A 17,143-nucleotide genomic window follows, 5' to 3' on the forward strand; every position below is an offset into this window, starting at 1 on the left:
ATGTGGCTGATTTGTCCCTTTTTGATGCAGGAGACGAGGATTACAATTTGAGGACAAATTCTTCTAAAGAAGGAGGGAATGATGAGGACATAGGAGGTGGCATGACCAAGACAACAAACTTGGAGGACATACAAGGTCTTGGAGGCCCAATGACAAGAGCAAAAGCTAAAAAGGCTAAAGAGGCTCTAAATCTCTTGGTGACCACTTTACTTGAGACAAGCCCAAGTCTAAAGGAAGAAGAGCCCAAAATGATCCACTTAATTAAAATTGAAGACCTTGAAGAATAAGCCTCAATGGATATGCATGAAGGCTTTATTTTACTTGGCCCAAATTCTGCACTTAATTTTTTATTTTCTTATATTTAGTTAAACTTTTTGTAATAAGGCTTATTGGGCTGGATTAAGGGTTGTCTATCTTCTTTTATGTGTAAGTACTTTTAGGTTAAACCTAATATGGTTGTTGCCCACTATAAAAGGGAACACCATGGCTTTTGAAGATAGATTTGAAATATCAAGTTAACCTATTTTGGTGAGACTAGTTCTCTTGGTGATGAGGACATAGGAGGTGGCATGACCAAGACAACAAACTTGGAGGACATACAAGGTCTTGGAGGCCCAATGACAAGAGCAAAAGCTAAAAAGGCTAAAGAGGCTCTAAATCTCTTGGTGACCACTTTACTTGAGACAAGCCCAAGTCTAAAGGAAGAAGAGCCCAAAATGATACACTTAATTAAAATTGAAGACCTTGAAGAATAAGCCTCAATGGATATGCATGAAGGCTTTATTTTACTTGGCCCAAATTCTGCACTTAATTTTTTATTTTCTTATATTTAGTTAAACTTTTTGTAATAAGGCTTATTGGGCTGGATTATTGGGTTGTCTATCTTCTTTTATGTGTAAGTACTTTTAGGTTAAACTCAATATGGTTGTTGCCCACTATATAAGGGAACACCATGGCTTTTGAAGACAGATTTGGAATATCAAGTTAACCTATTTTGGTGAGACTAGTTCTCTTGGGTTCTTTTGAGAATCTCTGAACTTATCAAGGGCATCAATCCTTGTGGCGTTCTTGGGCTTATCAATTCTTTCGAATTGTGGCGCCTACCTATAATCCTTAAACTCCAATTTCGTTCTATATTATCTTGGATTCATATCTCTCGAATTCCTTATCCTTTTCCGGTGATTCTTGTGCCAAAATCGTGATTCAGGAAGCCATCTTTCACCTCGTTTTGGAATCACCCAAATCCGAGGTCTGTAGCGTGAGATACGCTCTGTTCTTAACAGGTCGTGTTGGTGGATGAATTTGGGGTTAGAATTCCATTCCTAGTAGATCCATTCCTCCATTCCTATTGGGGATCATATCATGTGGTATCAGAGCTCAGTTCTAGGATTGGAATTGGGTTTGATTTTTCTCCATTGTTTCCATCAATTCTGATCACACATTTGGTAACCCTAATCCCTAGTATTTGTGTTTTTAATTTTGAATTGTGCAATTCTGTTTTAGCCTTTGTTGTTGGTTCCTAATTTGTTCCTTTGATATTCTGTTTGTTTCAATTTCTTGTTGTGTTCATAATTTCTGCACTTGTGTTCTTAAGGTTCGTCCTATGTTCATCATTGTTCTTGATTTTTAATCCTTTCAATCCTTGTTCCTTGAGTAGTATGCTGTTAGTGTGTTAAATAATAGCTTGTTTTGTGGAGAATTCAATCAAATTCAGTTTAGCATTACTGCAATCTGAATTTTTCATTCCAAAATTAAAAATTCCATTTTATTGAAGCATCAGGTTTTTTAAAAAAAAAAAAAAAAAAAGAGTTGAAAAAAAAATATATATGCTATACAGCTACTTGTTACACACTACTACTCTCAAATCAGGTCCAAAGTGTCTTCCTTGAATAATTCCTTCAATTTGTTTTGGTTTTCTTTGTTTTGCCTTCTTTGACATATTTCCAATTTGTCATTACGAATTCTTGAGTTTGGGATTGTACTCTTGAGTGTTCTTGGAGATTCTGTTAAGAACTTAAAGAGAGCTATTGAGAGGAAAAAGGCAAGAGAGCACATTACACAAAAGCCTAATAGAGAGCAACAAACACGAGTGATACATTTTAAGAGTGTAAACACGTGAGCGAGTGGTGAGGTCCAATTTCTTTTATTCTTGTTCTTTTCCTTGAATTATGGCAGGTGCAGGTGGTGAAGGTAGCCCTCCTCGTGAGAGAGAAAACAGGTTGCTAATCGATGCCATTATGGATCGAATGCAAACGATGATGAGGGAGCAAACAGAGGACTTATATGAGAGAATTGAGCACTTAGAAAATCAAGGGACTCATGATGATGATGGAGGTAGAAGGGTTGATAGAAGGAGAAGAGATAATGAGGATGTTGCTAGAGAGGATATAATTAAGGGGGTGAAGCTTAATATACCATCTTTTAAAGGAAAAAGTGATCCGGAGGCCTATTTGGAGTGGGAAATGAAGATTGAGCATTTATTTTCATGTCACAACTATACTGAAGAAAAGAAAATGAAGGTGGCAGCCATGGAGTTTAGTGATTATGCTCTCATTTGGTGGGACCAATTGCAAAAGGAGAGGGTAAGATATGAAGAACCATTGGTGGATAGTTGGATAGAGATGAAAAGGCTAATGAGAAGAAGATTTGTTCCTTCCCATTATCATAGAGACCTTCACAATAAACTTCAACGGCTTACACAAGGTAACAAGAGTGTAGATGAGTATTATAAAGAGATGGAGGTTTCCTTGATTAGAGCAAATGTTAGTGAAGAACGGGAGGCTACTATGGCACGTTTCTTGCATGGACTGAATAGTGACATAAGGGATGTTGTGGAGTTGCAAAATTATGTGAAGTTGGAGGATTTAGTGCATCAAGCTAGTAAGGTAGAACAACAACTCAAGAGAAAGGGTGTCATGAGGAAAAACTCTTCTAATTTTAATTCTTCAAGTTGGAAGGACAGAAATAAGAAGGAGGGAGGTACTTCATCAAGCAACCCCATTGCTGCACCTCAAAGGACTCAAATTAAGTCCAATGAGACCCCTAAGAAGATAAGGAATAGTGAAATAAAATGTTTCAAGTGTTTGGGAAGAGGTCACATAGCTTCAGAATGTCCAACTAAGAAGACTATGTTACTTAAAGAGGATGGAGAGATTACTAGTGAGTCTTCTTTAGATTCTGCCTCACATGATGATGAAGATGAGTATGACGAGGAAATTATACCGGAAGGAGATTTGTTTATGGTAAGAAGGATGTTGGGTAGCCAAGTAAAAGACATGGATGATAGTCAAAGAGAGAACATTTTTCATACTAGATGCCTTATCCAAGGAAAGGTATGTTCTTTAATTATTGATGGAGGGAGTTGTACCAATGTTGCAAGTGCTAGAATGGTGTCTAAATTGGGCATGGAAACCAAACCTCACCCGCTGCCATATAAGCTTCAATGGCTTAGTGAGGATGGTGAAGTGACCGTAAGCAAACAAGTGGAGGTGAACTTCTCCATAGGAAAGTATGATGATACAGTTTTATGTGATGTGGTACCAATGGAGGCTTGTCATTTGCTTCTTGGGAGACCTTGGCAATATGATAAGAAAGTTATGCATGATGGTTACACCAACAAATTCTCTTTTGTGCATGAAGAACGCAAGACTATTCTTGCACCTTTGACTCCAAGAGAAGTTAGTGAGGATCATTTGAAAATGAGAGATAAAAGAAAGCAAGAGAGAAAACAAAGTGGAGAGAAAAAGGGGAAAGAGAGTGGAAGAGAGCAAGAAAAAAAGAGAGAAAAACACAAAATTTGTTTATAAAAGAAAAAGAGGTGAAAAAGGCTATACAATTGAAAAAGCCAATGCTCTTACTTTTGAGTAAAGAGTGTAATAATATCAAGATGCCAGTCCTACTAACTCTCTTCCAAATGAGGTTTCTTCTTTGTTGCAGGAATTTGAAGATGTCTTTCCCAAAGAGGTGCCTCATGGACTGCCTCCTCTAAGAGGCATTGAACATCAAATTGATCTCGTGCCGGGAGCTGCATTGCCTAATAGGCCAGCCTATAGGAGTAACCCCCAAGAGACCAAGGAGATTCAGAGACAAGTTGAAGACTTGATGAAAAGAGGATGGGTGCAAGAAAGCTTAAGTCCATGTGCAGTCCCACTCCTTTTAGTGCCTAAGAAAGATGGAACCTGGAGAATGTGCACTGACTGTAGAGCCATCAATAACATCACGGTAAAGTATAGACATCCTATTCCTAGATTGGATGATTTATTGGATGAATTGCATGGTGCTTGTTTCTTCTCTAAAATTGATTTAAAAAGTGGATACCATCAAATTAGGATTAGAGAAGGGGATGAATGGAAAACAGCTTTTAAAACTAAATATGGGCTGTATGAATGGTTGGTTATGCCCTTTGGTTTAACCAATGCTCCTAGTACTTTCATGAGACTAATGAATCATGTGTTAAGGGAGTTTCTAGGAAAGTTTGTTGTGGTTTATTTTGATGATATTCTGATTTATAGCAAATCCTATGATGATCATCTTGTGCACTTGAGGTATGTTGTGGAAGCACTAAGGCATGAGAGATTGTATGCTAACATGGAAAAATGTGTGTTTTGTATAGACCATGTTGTTTTTCTTGGTTTTGTTGTTAGCTCACAAGGAGTGCAAGTTGATCAAGAGAAGGTGAAATCTATTCAAGAGTGGCCAACTCCTAAGAATGTAAGTGAGGTGAGAAGCTTTCATGGCTTAGCTAGTTTCTATAAGAGATTTGTTAAAGATTTCAGTACCATAGCTGCACCCTTGAATGAAGTGATTAAAAGGCATGTTGGTTTTAAATGGGGTGAAAAACAAGAGAAAGCCTTTGCTGCCCTCAAAGATAAATTAACTCATGCACCTATTCTTGTATTGCCTAATTTTTCTAAATCTTTTGAGATTGAATGTGATGCATCTAATGTGGGGATAAGGGCTGTTTTGATGCAAGAGGGGCATCCCATTGCCTATTTTAGTGAAAAACTGAATGGGGCTGCTCTTAATTATTCCACATATGATAAGGAATTGTATGCATTGGTAAGGGCTTTGCAAACATGGCAACACTATCTCTTGCCCAAAGAGTTTGTCATCAACAGTGACCATGAGTCCTTAAAGTACTTAAAAGGACAAGGCAAGCTTAACAAAAGGCATGCCAAATGGGTAGAGTTCTTGGAGCAGTTTCCCTATGTGATCAAGCACAAGAAAGGTAAGTCTAATGTAGTTGCAGATGCACTTTCAAGAAGGTTTTCTAAGATGGCACATTTTACTCCGTGCAAAAAAGTTGATGATGCAATCCATATTGCTGATTTGTTCTTCAAGGAAGTGGTAAGACTCCATGGACTTCCAAGAAGCATTGTCTCTGATCGTGATACTAAATTCTTAAGCCATTTTTGGAGGACATTATGGAGAGACGAGGATTACAAATTGAGGACAAATTCTTCTAAAGAAGGAGGGAATGATGAGGACATAGGAGGTGGCATGACCAAGACAACAAACTTGGAGGACATACAAGGTCTTGGAGGTTAAACTCAATATGGTTGTTGCCCACTATATAAGGGAACACCATGGCTTTTGAAGACAGATTTGGAATATCAAGTTAACCTATTTTGGTGAGACTAGTTCTCTTGGGTTCTTTTAAGAATCTCTGAACTTATCAAGGGCATCAATCCTTGTGGCGTTCTTGGGCTTATCAATTCTTTCGAATTGTGGCGCCTACCTATAATCCTTAAACTCCAATTTCGTTCTATATTATCTTGGATTCATATCTCTCGAATTCCTTATCCTTTTCCGGTGATTCTTGTGCCAAAATCGTGATTCAGGAAGCCATATTTCACCTTGTTTTGGAATCACCCAAATCCGAGGTCTGTAGCGTGAGATACGCTCTGTTCTTAACAGGTCGTGTTGGTGGATGAATTTGGGGTTAGAATTCCATTCCTAGTAGATCCATTCCTCCATTCCTATTGGGGATCATATCACTAGTTCTCTTGGGTTCTTTTGAGAATCTCTGAACTTATCAAGGGCATCAATCCTTGTGGCGTTCTTGGACTTATCAATTCTTTCGAATTGTGGCGCCTACCTATAATCCTTAAACTCCAATTTCGTTCTATATTATCTTGGATTCATATCTCTCGAATTCCTTATCCTTTTCCGGTGATTCTTGTGCCAAAATCGTGATTCAAGAAGCCATCTTTCACCTAGTTTTGGAATCACCCAAATCCGAGGTCTGTAGCGTGAGATACGCTCTGTTCTTAACAGGTCGTGTTGGTGGATGAATTTGGGGTTAGAATTCCCATTCCTAGTAGATCCATTCCTCCATTCCTATTGGGGATCATATCACTAACAAATGTACAAAATTAAAAATAATACCACAGGGTGTAAAAACAAAATGAGGAGTCTAGTCAGTAGACTCTTCATCATCACTAAACACCAAATATGAGCCCGGATCAGCAGTAGGCAAGGGGTTGTACTCAGGATCAATACCCCTGTCCTCATCCATAGCACCAGTATCAGCAGCAGCAGCAGTGGTCTCTGTGGTAGTAGCATCAACACCAGGCTGTCTCTCTGAAGTAGGTGCAGCATGGGAAGATGTAGCACCATCAGCAGGCGCAGCTCCATCCACATGATCAGCATAGTGAGTCCGGGCCATTGCCTCAAAGGCTTCCTCCTCATTAGAATGAGGGTATACAGCAGGCTGGTAATCAATAACATCTAAGCCCTGAGCCTCACATATAGATTTCATCATCGTCACCATATATGTCTGAAATGAGTGCTGGCTGGACTGCATAAACTGGAGACGCCTGCGCAAATGTCTCATACGGAAGTCAGTATTCACCGTCCATTGCTCCCCTGACCGTAGCCTCTCTTCTAATTCATCATCACTCTGAGCTGTAGATTTCCTACCAGGAGTCAATCCTGTGACCTCCCCTCCTCCTATCTTCAATTGCTTTGTTATCATTGCGGCATCAATTGTAGGGTGCAATTTAGTTGGTGCCCCATTATCAGTAACATCTACACCAGCTTTCTGACAAAGCAACTGAATCAAGGAACAGTGACCCAAAGCAGCAGAGTCACTGTCAGAGTGAGCCATATCATAAATGCTGTCCTGAAGAAGAATAGGAAGTTCCACCTTCGCCTTTGTCATGATAGTGTGAATCAGGACAGCTCTCTTCAGGATGACCTCTGCCTGGTTGGAAGAGGGCATGACATTTGAGATTACAAAGTGAAACCAGACTCTAGCCTCACCATTTAAATGCCGCAACCAAATCAACTTAGGAGCAACCTTATCCTTGGTTAACTCCCAAGTTTCACCAGGTTTAGCTATAGTCTGCAAAATAGGCTCAGCTGCCCCCATCTTGGTCCAGGTTTCAAAGTCTGGGTCACTCCTCCTTGGTGGAATTTCAATATTCTGCCAGTTCTTCCTGAACTCACAACTGGCATTATTGATATAGTCACAAAACCTTATCTTCAGCAGCTTTTGGATGGTGTGAGCATCATACTTCACTTTCTTTCCCCTCACCCAGCTAGTGAAGGTCCTCTGGCCTCCTTGATCTCCGTTAAACGCATTAGCAAAGAATTCCCTTGCTATGTTAGGGCTGCTATCACCCAATATTCTTCCAAAAGTTGCCCAATCCCTGGTCTTCAGCTGAGACTGAAACTGAGGATATTCATCCTTTTCTAGAACAAATTTTCTTTCTCTCACAAATGGCCTCTTGGAAGTCTTGTCAGTATAACGTTTCTCATGTTCCTCACTTTTCCAAAAGTGAGCATCAAACTGTGGGGTAGGCTCAGCCTCAATATCTCCTCCTTGATTCACTCGGGCTCGCTTCTTATATCTCTTCTTCCCCTGTGTAGAGGGAGCTGGTTGAGAAGGAGAAGACATTGTGCCTACACAACAAGAGAAAATCAGTCCAAATGTCAAACAATTACATATCATGAATCCAATTCCACAATTCCCAGATTTAGAACTCTTGTAGTGGGGAATTTGGATCAAAACATGTATGAATTACAACCCCACAATGCCATAATGTAGACCCTCAATTTTGTATGAAACAGGGCCTGGGCGCTAAAACGGTCACACTGAGCGTTTTAGCGTCCTGGCCTTAAACGTGTGTAAAAACTGGACGGGCGCTAAAACGTTGAAACCAAACGTTTTAGCGCCAGGCCAATTTTTGGGTCAGGCATTTCCACGAACACCTTGTGTGTGTGTGTGTGTGTGTATTTGCATATATGAATTATCATTGAGGGAATTTCTTCTAAACCCCAAACAGATGGAAACAACAGCATGATTCAAACATGAACATTTAGTGACAATCTAATCATAGAAATATAACATGTTCATGAATCAAAAGTGGAACTCCCATGGTTGTAAAGTAAACCCATAAACCCTAAGGCAATCCAAATTGAAAGAGAAGGAAAAGTGGATGAGTACCTACAATGGGAGTGGATGAGGTGCAATGAAAGAGTGCAGCAAGAACTCAAGATACAGGGAAAAAGAAAAATGAAGACGTAACACTCAACAATGGAGACGTAGAACTCAGAAATACTGTGAATGAAAGAAGTGAGAGGGAAACCGTGTTTATGAATAAGTGACGGGGCGCTAAAACGTTGGCTGAGCAGCGCTTTAGCGTCCTTGTCCAGAGAAAATGCACACTTTGTGCAGCACAGCGCTAAAACGGTCAGAATTAGCGCTTTAGCGCGTTTGGCCAGAGTGCCTGTATTGGTGTTGTTGGTGAACGCTAAAACGGTCATAGTGAACGTCTTAGCGCGCACAACCAGAGAGTTTCATAATGATGGAACTCTAGGGACGCTAAAACGGTCAGAGGTAACGTTTTAGCGCCCAGCACATAGCAAAAATTTCTCTTTGATTTTTCAAATTTTTTTTTTCCCTTTTACTTCTTCATCTTATGGATATGGTATGAACATGGAATTACATACCTAGTACAGTGGGTTGCCTCCCACTCAGCGCTTGTTTAACGTCACGAGCCTGACGGGTATGATCTATTTTACCTCTAATAGAGCAACTGTCAGTAGTTGCCTATCCACAGCACTTCCAACATATAACTTCAATCGTTGACCATTGACTGTAAAACTTCTGTCCGAATCCAAAGAACTGATTTCTACAGCCCCATATGGTTTCATGTCTTTTACCACAAACGGTCCAGACCATCTAGACTTTAACTTCCCTGGAAACAGCTTCAACCTGGAATTGAACAGAAGTACTTGATCCCCCACCTTGAAGTCTCTAGGTGTGATCTTCCTATCATGCCATAGCTTTGTCTTTTCCTTATACAAACTGGCACTTTCATAAGCAGACAAACGGAACTCATCCAATTCATCATCTAGCTGTAATAATCTTTTCTGTCCTGCTGCTTTGGAATCAAAATTCAGATATCTCACAGCCCACAAAGCCTTGTGCTCCAATCCAACTGGCAAATGGCATGCTTTTCCAAACAGCAACTGAAATGGAGACATCCCAATAGGAGTTTTGAAAGCGGTCCTATACGCCCATAAGGTGTCATCAAGTTTCTTGGACCACTGGGTCCTAGCATTCCCAACAGTCTTCTCCAATATTCTCTTCAATTCCCTGTTGGAAATCTCAACCTGACCACAAGTCTGTGGGTGGTATGGAGTGCTTATTTTGTGCCTCACTCCATACTTAGCCAAGGCATACTCCACCATCCTATTATCAAAATGAGTGCCCCCATCACTAATGATAGCTCTAGGGACTCCAAATCTTGAAAATATATTCTTTCTCAGAAAAGCAATCACCACCCTGGAATCATTGGTTGGTGTAGCTATGGCCTCAACCCATTTGGACACATAATCAACTGCCACCAATATGTACTTGTTAGAGTAGGAAGAAGGGAAAGGTCCCATAAAATCCATACCCCAAACATCAAAGATCTCCACTTCCTGGATATTGTTCAACGGCATTTCATGTCGCCTAGAAATATTCCCAGTTCTCTGACAGTTGTCACATGCCTCCACAAACTTCTTTGCATCCTTGTATAAAGTGGGCCAGTAGAAACCACTCAACAATACTTTTGCTGCAGTTCTCTCACCTGCAAAATGTCCACCATATGCAGAACCATGACAATGCCACAACACATCCTTCTGTTCTTCCTCTGGAATACACCGTCGGATCACACTATCTGAACATCTATAGAAAAGATATGGTTCATCCCAAATGTATCTCTTAACATCATGCAGAAATTTCTTCCTCTGTTGCCATGTTAAATCCTTAGGCATCAATCCAGCAGCTTTATAGTTGGCAAAATCAGCAAACCATGGTGGGGTACTGATAGATAAGACTTTATCCCCAACCATCTCTGTTACAGCACATATTGCCAAAACATGTTCATCAGGAAACTCTTCTCTGATCACTACTTCCGGTCCTTCTTGAAGCTCTTTTTCTGTAATCCTGGATAAGTGATCAGCCACCAAGTTTTCAACTCCCTTTTTGTCCTTGATCTCTACCTCAAACTCTTGCAACAGTAACATCCAGCGGAGCAACCTGGGTTTAGCATCCTGCTTGCTTAACAAATACTTTAAAGCTGCATGGTCAGTGTAAACAATAACTTTTGATCCTAACAGATATGGCCTGAATTTGTCAAATGCATACACAATAGCCAGTAATTCTTTTTCTGTAGTAGCATAATTCTTTTGTGCATCATTTAAGATCTTACTGGCATAGTAAATGACATGCAACAATTTATTCACTCTTTGGCCCAATACCACTCCTACAGCATAGTCACTGGCATCACACATTAATTCAAATGGTAATGAAAAATCAGGTGCCATCATGATAGGTGCAGTGGTCAACTTTTCTTTGAAAACATGAAATGCATGCAGACATTCATCATCAAACAGGAACTCTTGGTCCTTGACCAATAACTTGCATAAGGGCTTGGCAATTTTTGAAAAATCTTTTATGAACCGCCTATAAAATCCTGCATGACCAAGAAAACTCCTCACACCCTTAACATTTACAGGTGGAGGAAGTTTCTCTATCACAGAAATTTTTGCCCTATCCACTTCAATTCCATTCCTAGACACCTTGTGTCCAAGAACTATACCTTCTGTCACCATAAAGTGACACTTCTCCCAGTTCAAAACCAAATTACAGTCTTGACATCTTTTCAAAACAGAATCTAAATTCCCTAGACATACATCAAAATCAGAACCAAATACAGAAAAATCATCCATAAAAATTTCTATGCATTCTTCTATCATATCAGAAAAAATGGAAAGCATGCACCTTTGAAAGGTGGCAGGAGCATTGCATAAGCCGAAAGGCATCCTCCGGTATGCGAATATTCCATATGGACATGTAAAAGCAGTCTTCTCCTGATCCTCTGGTGCCACAGCTATCTGATTGTACCCTGAATAACCATCCAAGAAGCAATAGAAAGCATGTCCTGCCAACCTCTCTAGCATCTGATCCAAGAAAGGAAGTGGAAAATGATCCTTCCTGGTTGCCTTATTCAGCCTCCGGTAGTCAATGCACATTCTCCAACCAGTGATTGTCCTTGTGGGAATCAACTCATTATTCTCATTTTTCACCACAGTCATCCCCCCTTTCTTGGGAACGGTCTGCACAGGACTCACCCAAGCACTGTCTGAAATGGGGTAAATCATCCCAGCATCAAGCAACTTCACCACCTCCTTCCTCACTACTTCCTTCATAGTGGGGTTGAGTCTCCTCTGTGGTTGCCTTACTGGTTTGACCTCTTCCTCCATCAATATTTTGTGGGTGCAAAAGGAAGGATTAATACCCTTAAGATCTGAAAACTGCCATCCAATAGCCATTTTATTCTTCTTGAGTACCTTAATCAACTTCCCTTCTTCCTCATCAGACAACATTGCATTAATGATTGCTGGATATGTTTGATCATCCCCAAGGAACACATACTTCAAATGTGAAGGTAATTCTTTAAGTTCTACCTTAGGTGCTCCTTTTGGAATGTCATCAATCTTCTTCTCAAGCTCTTCCACTTCTGGCTCTTCTTGGTAATCTTCTGTACCTGTCTCTTCTTCTGATCTTTTTTCCTCAACTGGGAATTCTTCTTCTTTATTCACTTCTTCCACAACCTCCTGTATCACATCCAATCTAAAACAATCCTCTACATCAACAGGGTGCTTGATGGTTTCAAATACATCAATTGTGACTGTTTCCTCATCCACCCTTAGCAACAACTTTCCTTGTTCAACATCTATCAAAGATCTTGCAGTTGCTAAAAAGGGTCTTCCTAACAATAGAGGACTTTCTGTATCCTCTTCCTCCATGTCAAGAATCACAAAATCCACTGGAAAAATAAACTTGTCTAACTTGACCAAGACATCTTCAACCACACCTTCAGGCCTCTTGATAGATCTATCTGCAAGATGCAGAATAAGATTGGTCTCCTTCAAGGTGTTGATTCCCAAAGCTCTACATACTGTCAACGGCATCAAGTTTATACTGGCTCCCAAATCGCACAATGCCTTTCCCACCTCCACATCTCCTATAGCAATAGAGATACTGAAGCTTCCAGGATCTTTCATTTTTGTTGGAAGCTTCTTCTGGATTAGGGCACTACACTCTGCTGTTAGGGCCACTGTCTCACCATCAGTTAATTTCCTCTTCTTAGTAAGAAGATCCTTCATGAACTTTGCATAGTGAGGCATATTTTCCAGTGCTTCAGAAAATGGTATGTTAATTTGTAAATTTTTGAAGATATCCAGAAATCTTGCATAGTGCTGTTTCTGAATCTCTTGCTTCAACCTTTGAGGGTAGGGAACTTTAGCATAGGGAGATAAAATAACTGGCTGTTCTTTCTTGTCAGCCATCTTCTTCTTTTCCCACTTCATCATCTTTTGTGGGGAAGCATTTTTACCAACTTCTACCTCTCCTTCATTCTTATTGTTCTTCCCTTCCTCTTCTTTATCAATTCCAACTATAACATCTCTAACAACTACTTCCTTCTCACTTTTCTCATTTCTCATCTTCTCTACTTCATCATCAGAGACTACATCTTCAACCACAACCTCTTCTTCATTCTTTTTATTTTCCACATTCTTTTTCACTGGTTGAAGTACCAACCCACTTCTTGTCATAATTGCTTTACAGTGCTCCTTAGGATTCACTAGTGTATCACTTGGAAATTTCCCTTGTGGTCTCTCTGATATCTGTCTTGATAATTGACCAATCTGGGTCTCCAAATTTCTGATTGATGCTTCCTGATTTCTGAAAGAAGTTCTGGTCTCCTGCATGAATGCAGTTGTCTCTTCCCTGAATGAATTAGACCCCTGGATATAATCCTGAGTTGTCTTAGATAACTGAGCAAACGCTTTCTCCCATGCAGCAGGATCACTTGACTGCTCCTTCATATGTGGTGGTGGAGGATGTAATGGTGGGTTCAATTGATGGTTGGAACTATAGCTGAATCCTGGGTGTTGATTTTTGTTCTTCCATGGTGGCACATAAACATTCCTTCCCTGATTGTTGTAGTTCCTTTGATTATTCTGATCATACCACACTCCATTCACCTCTGCTTGTTCTGGTGATCCCCCATAATCACACTCCTCTGTCACATGGCCTTTGCCACATATGGCACATACATATTTGGTTTCCACAAAGGCTACCTTTTGTGAAGAGAGTTGCTTGATAAGGGTATCTAATTGTTGTTGCTGTTGTCTCTGTGTCTGCATCAGTTGGTCATTCCTTACCAACAGAGCATCATACCCATCCAACCTGATGACTCCTGTCCTTCTGTCAGCCACTGGGGCATTATCAAATTCTTGAGATGCTAATGACTCAAAGATATCCAAGGCTTCTTGAGGGGTCTTGGTAGTCAATGATCCACCAGCAGTGGCATGCACCAAGGTTCTAGTATTAGTGGTCATTCCTTGCAGAAAGATTGCTGCTTGTTGCCATGCCTTAATTCCATGCTGTGGACATTTCATCAACAAAGTCTTGAATCTCTCCCAAGCCTCATAAATGGATTCTGACTCTTTTTGCTTAAAGCTTGTAATCTCATCCTTCAACTTGGCCCTCTTGGATGCTGAGAAAAACCTCTGCAAGAACTTGGTCTGCAGATCATCCCGAGTTGTTATACTTCCTTGTGGCAATGATTGCAGCCATCTCCTTGCATCATCCGTCAGTGAATGAGTGAATAGTCTCAACAGAATTGCATCTCTTGTGACACCATTTATCTTTACAGTATGACTCAACAATAGAAAGTTCTCTATGTGCAAGTAAGGGTCCTCTGCACTGGTTTCAGCAAACTGATCCTTCTGCACCAGATGAATCAAAGCAGGCTTCAATTCAAAGTTGTTGGGCTCCACTGTTGGGCGCACAACACTCCCAATTGGAGGAATCACTGCAGGAGTCATGTACTCTCCCAGTGTCCTCTGTGGTGGTGGTGGTCTGTGATTCTCTGCCATTATCTCTTCCTGATTAACCGTACTTGATTCACCATTTTCCTGCAACTGTCTCCTTTGCCTGGCTGCCCTTTTGTGCTTCCTCAATGTCCTTTCTAATTTTGGATCATACAACAACAAATTCGGATCAAGTGTACCTCGCATATACCAGAATCAAAATTGACCAGAAACATAAAATAAACTAAAATACTGAAAATAAAAGTATTCAATCTCAGAATTCTATAGTATCAGTTAGTGTTGAAAAACAAAATCCCCGGCAACGGCGCCAAAAACTTGTTGGACGTTTAGCAAGTGCACTAGTCGTACAAGTAATAAAATGATGAGTAAAGATCGTTCCCACGAGGAATTGTGTTCAAACACCAATACACAATAGAAAACTAATTTGAATCAAATATAAGTTTGTAAAAATCATGAATAATTTGTCACCAGAAAATTGATTGTAAGTAATTTGACACAAAGTAAATGTGGATTAGGAATTAATAAAACAACAAGTAGTCAGAAAACAACTTTCCTCCATAATAACCTATGTAAAAAAACTGATCATATGATGAATTCCTTTCCATGTGATGTTAATCAACCTTTTACTTATCATCAAGATGTAATCCCTTACTACCCTGATAGATACATTAATCAGAAACCCCAATCCCTTGGTGATCTCTTTCTTAATACATGCATGAAATGCTAAAGTCTTAAGATTACATCAGAACTCTAGCATCAATCCCTTGAGTACTAGAATTCTGATGTTGAGATTATTAAATACAGAAGTCATATAAACATCCCTGTTCTATATTACTTCCTTGATAGAGATAATTAAATCAGAAAATCTCAAATCACACATGAAAAATACTTCATCATATTAATCAAAACAACATAATATTATCATGGAGTTCTATTGCATTCAGACTACAAAGACTCTACTCAAACATGACTAAAGAATAGATAAGAGAAGAAGAAGCAAACTTCATTTCCATGTTGAAAGTCTTCAATCTCCAAACTATTACAAGGAAATCCTAATACAAAAACTAAAACCTAAGAGAATTTAGAGAGAAGTCAGACTAAAGTTTAAGAGAGAGAGAGAGTTCAGATCCCTCAGATCCAGATCTCCTTTCTAAGTGCCAAGGTTTTGCCTTATATAGTGTTACAATTAAAAACAGAAAACTGATGTGGGCGCTAAAACGTCCATAAGTGACCGTTTTAGCGTCCATGTTTTACGTATGCTCAACTGCTTTTAACTGATTCCAACGCTAAAATGTTAAGGAATGACCGTTTTAGCGTCCAAACTTGGTGAATGCTCAACTGATTTTAACTGACTCCAACGCTAAAACTCTTGATTTGGACGTTTTAGCGGTGAAGACCAGAATCCTTTTCCACTTTAGGGCGCTAAAACGCTTATTGCAGGCCGTTTTAGCGCCCAAGACCAGCAATTTTCCATCTTCTAAGTGCAGCAGCGCGCTAAAACGCTCTGTGTGGGCGTTTTAGCGCTCATCACCAGCAAGTTTTGGCCTCTTCCTGTAGCAGGGCGCTAAAACGCTCAGTGTGAACGTTTTAGCGCTCAACACTTAGGCAATTTTTCTCCTCTTGAGCTCCAGAATCTTCTTCCTTCTCCAGTTGTCTTTCAAGCTTGCTTTTCCTACAAGAATCATATAAATTTCTAATAAAGCTCTTGAACTTGTAATTGAGGACATCTTAGGACATTAACCTTATTTTTCATTATTTAATCACACAATTTGATCCTAATTCCTGCTAAAAACCATGATGAACTAAGGGTTCATCAGGTACCTCTCCCATGCCAAGCCCTTCTCCAACGTGCAAGCCCACAACATTTCCTCCAAGGTCTGGATGGTCCGCTCAGTCTGTCCATCAGTCTGAGGGTGATAGGTTGTACTCAATCTCAACTGAGTACCAAAAGCTCCCTGCAGCGCCTCCCAGAACCGAGATGTGAACTTTGGGTCCCTGTCACTGATGATACTCTCGGGCACCCCGTGAAGTCTCACAATCTTGCGGACATACAGTTTGGCCAACTTCTCTGTAGTGAAGCTCACCTTCACTGGAAGAAAATGGGCAGACTTTGTCAATCTCTCCACAATGACCCATATAGAGTTGCAGCCAACCTGAGTCTTCGGCAAACCCACAATGAGGTCCATGGAAATGCTCTCCCATTTCCATTCCGGAATCTCAAGAGGTTGAAGTTTACCAGACGGCTTCTGGTGTTCAATCTTCACCTTCTGGCAGATCAAACACTTGGACAGATACACCGCTATGTCCTTCTTCATTCTTGGCCACCAGAAATTTCTCTTCAAGTCTTGATACATCTTTGTAGCACCAGGGTGGACAGTAAACTGGCCCTTATGGGCCTCTTCCATAACCTCTTCACTCAAAGGACCTCGAGGTACCACAATCCGCTTCTGAAACAACAGAAGTCCATCCTCATTCCAAGACACACCGTCTTGGTTCTTCACGTAGTCAAGACACTTTTTCTCTACTTGCGCCTCTTGGATCTTCTCCATAAGCTTATTCTTGACTCTCACAGTCTCCATCTTGAGAAGTGCACCCCCAAACAAGGAAGTCACTTTCAGGTCTCGAAACTTCTCTATGACGTCGAAGTCACCCATCGTCAAACTGGATAGACTCACGGATTTCCGGCTCAGAGCATCATCTACTACATTGGCCTTGCCAGGAAGGTACTTCAACTCAAAGTCGT

General features: G+C 40.3%; 1 non-coding gene across 1 annotated transcript; it reads left to right on the forward strand.

Moving 5' to 3' along the window:
- Positions 1-13,942: 13,942 nt before the first annotated feature.
- Positions 13,943-14,049, forward strand: LOC133292561 (small nucleolar RNA R71). Its single transcript, XR_009748935.1, has one exon. It is a non-coding gene; the product is annotated as a small nucleolar RNA R71 (small nucleolar RNA).
- Positions 14,050-17,143: the final 3,094 nt, after the last annotated feature.

Source organism: Gastrolobium bilobum, unplaced genomic scaffold (genome assembly GCF_033153095.1).
Source record: "Gastrolobium bilobum isolate Gb01-03AN ecotype WA unplaced genomic scaffold, APGP_CSIRO_Gbil_v1 utg8994, whole genome shotgun sequence".
Lineage (NCBI taxonomy): Eukaryota > Viridiplantae > Streptophyta > Magnoliopsida > Fabales > Fabaceae > Gastrolobium > Gastrolobium bilobum.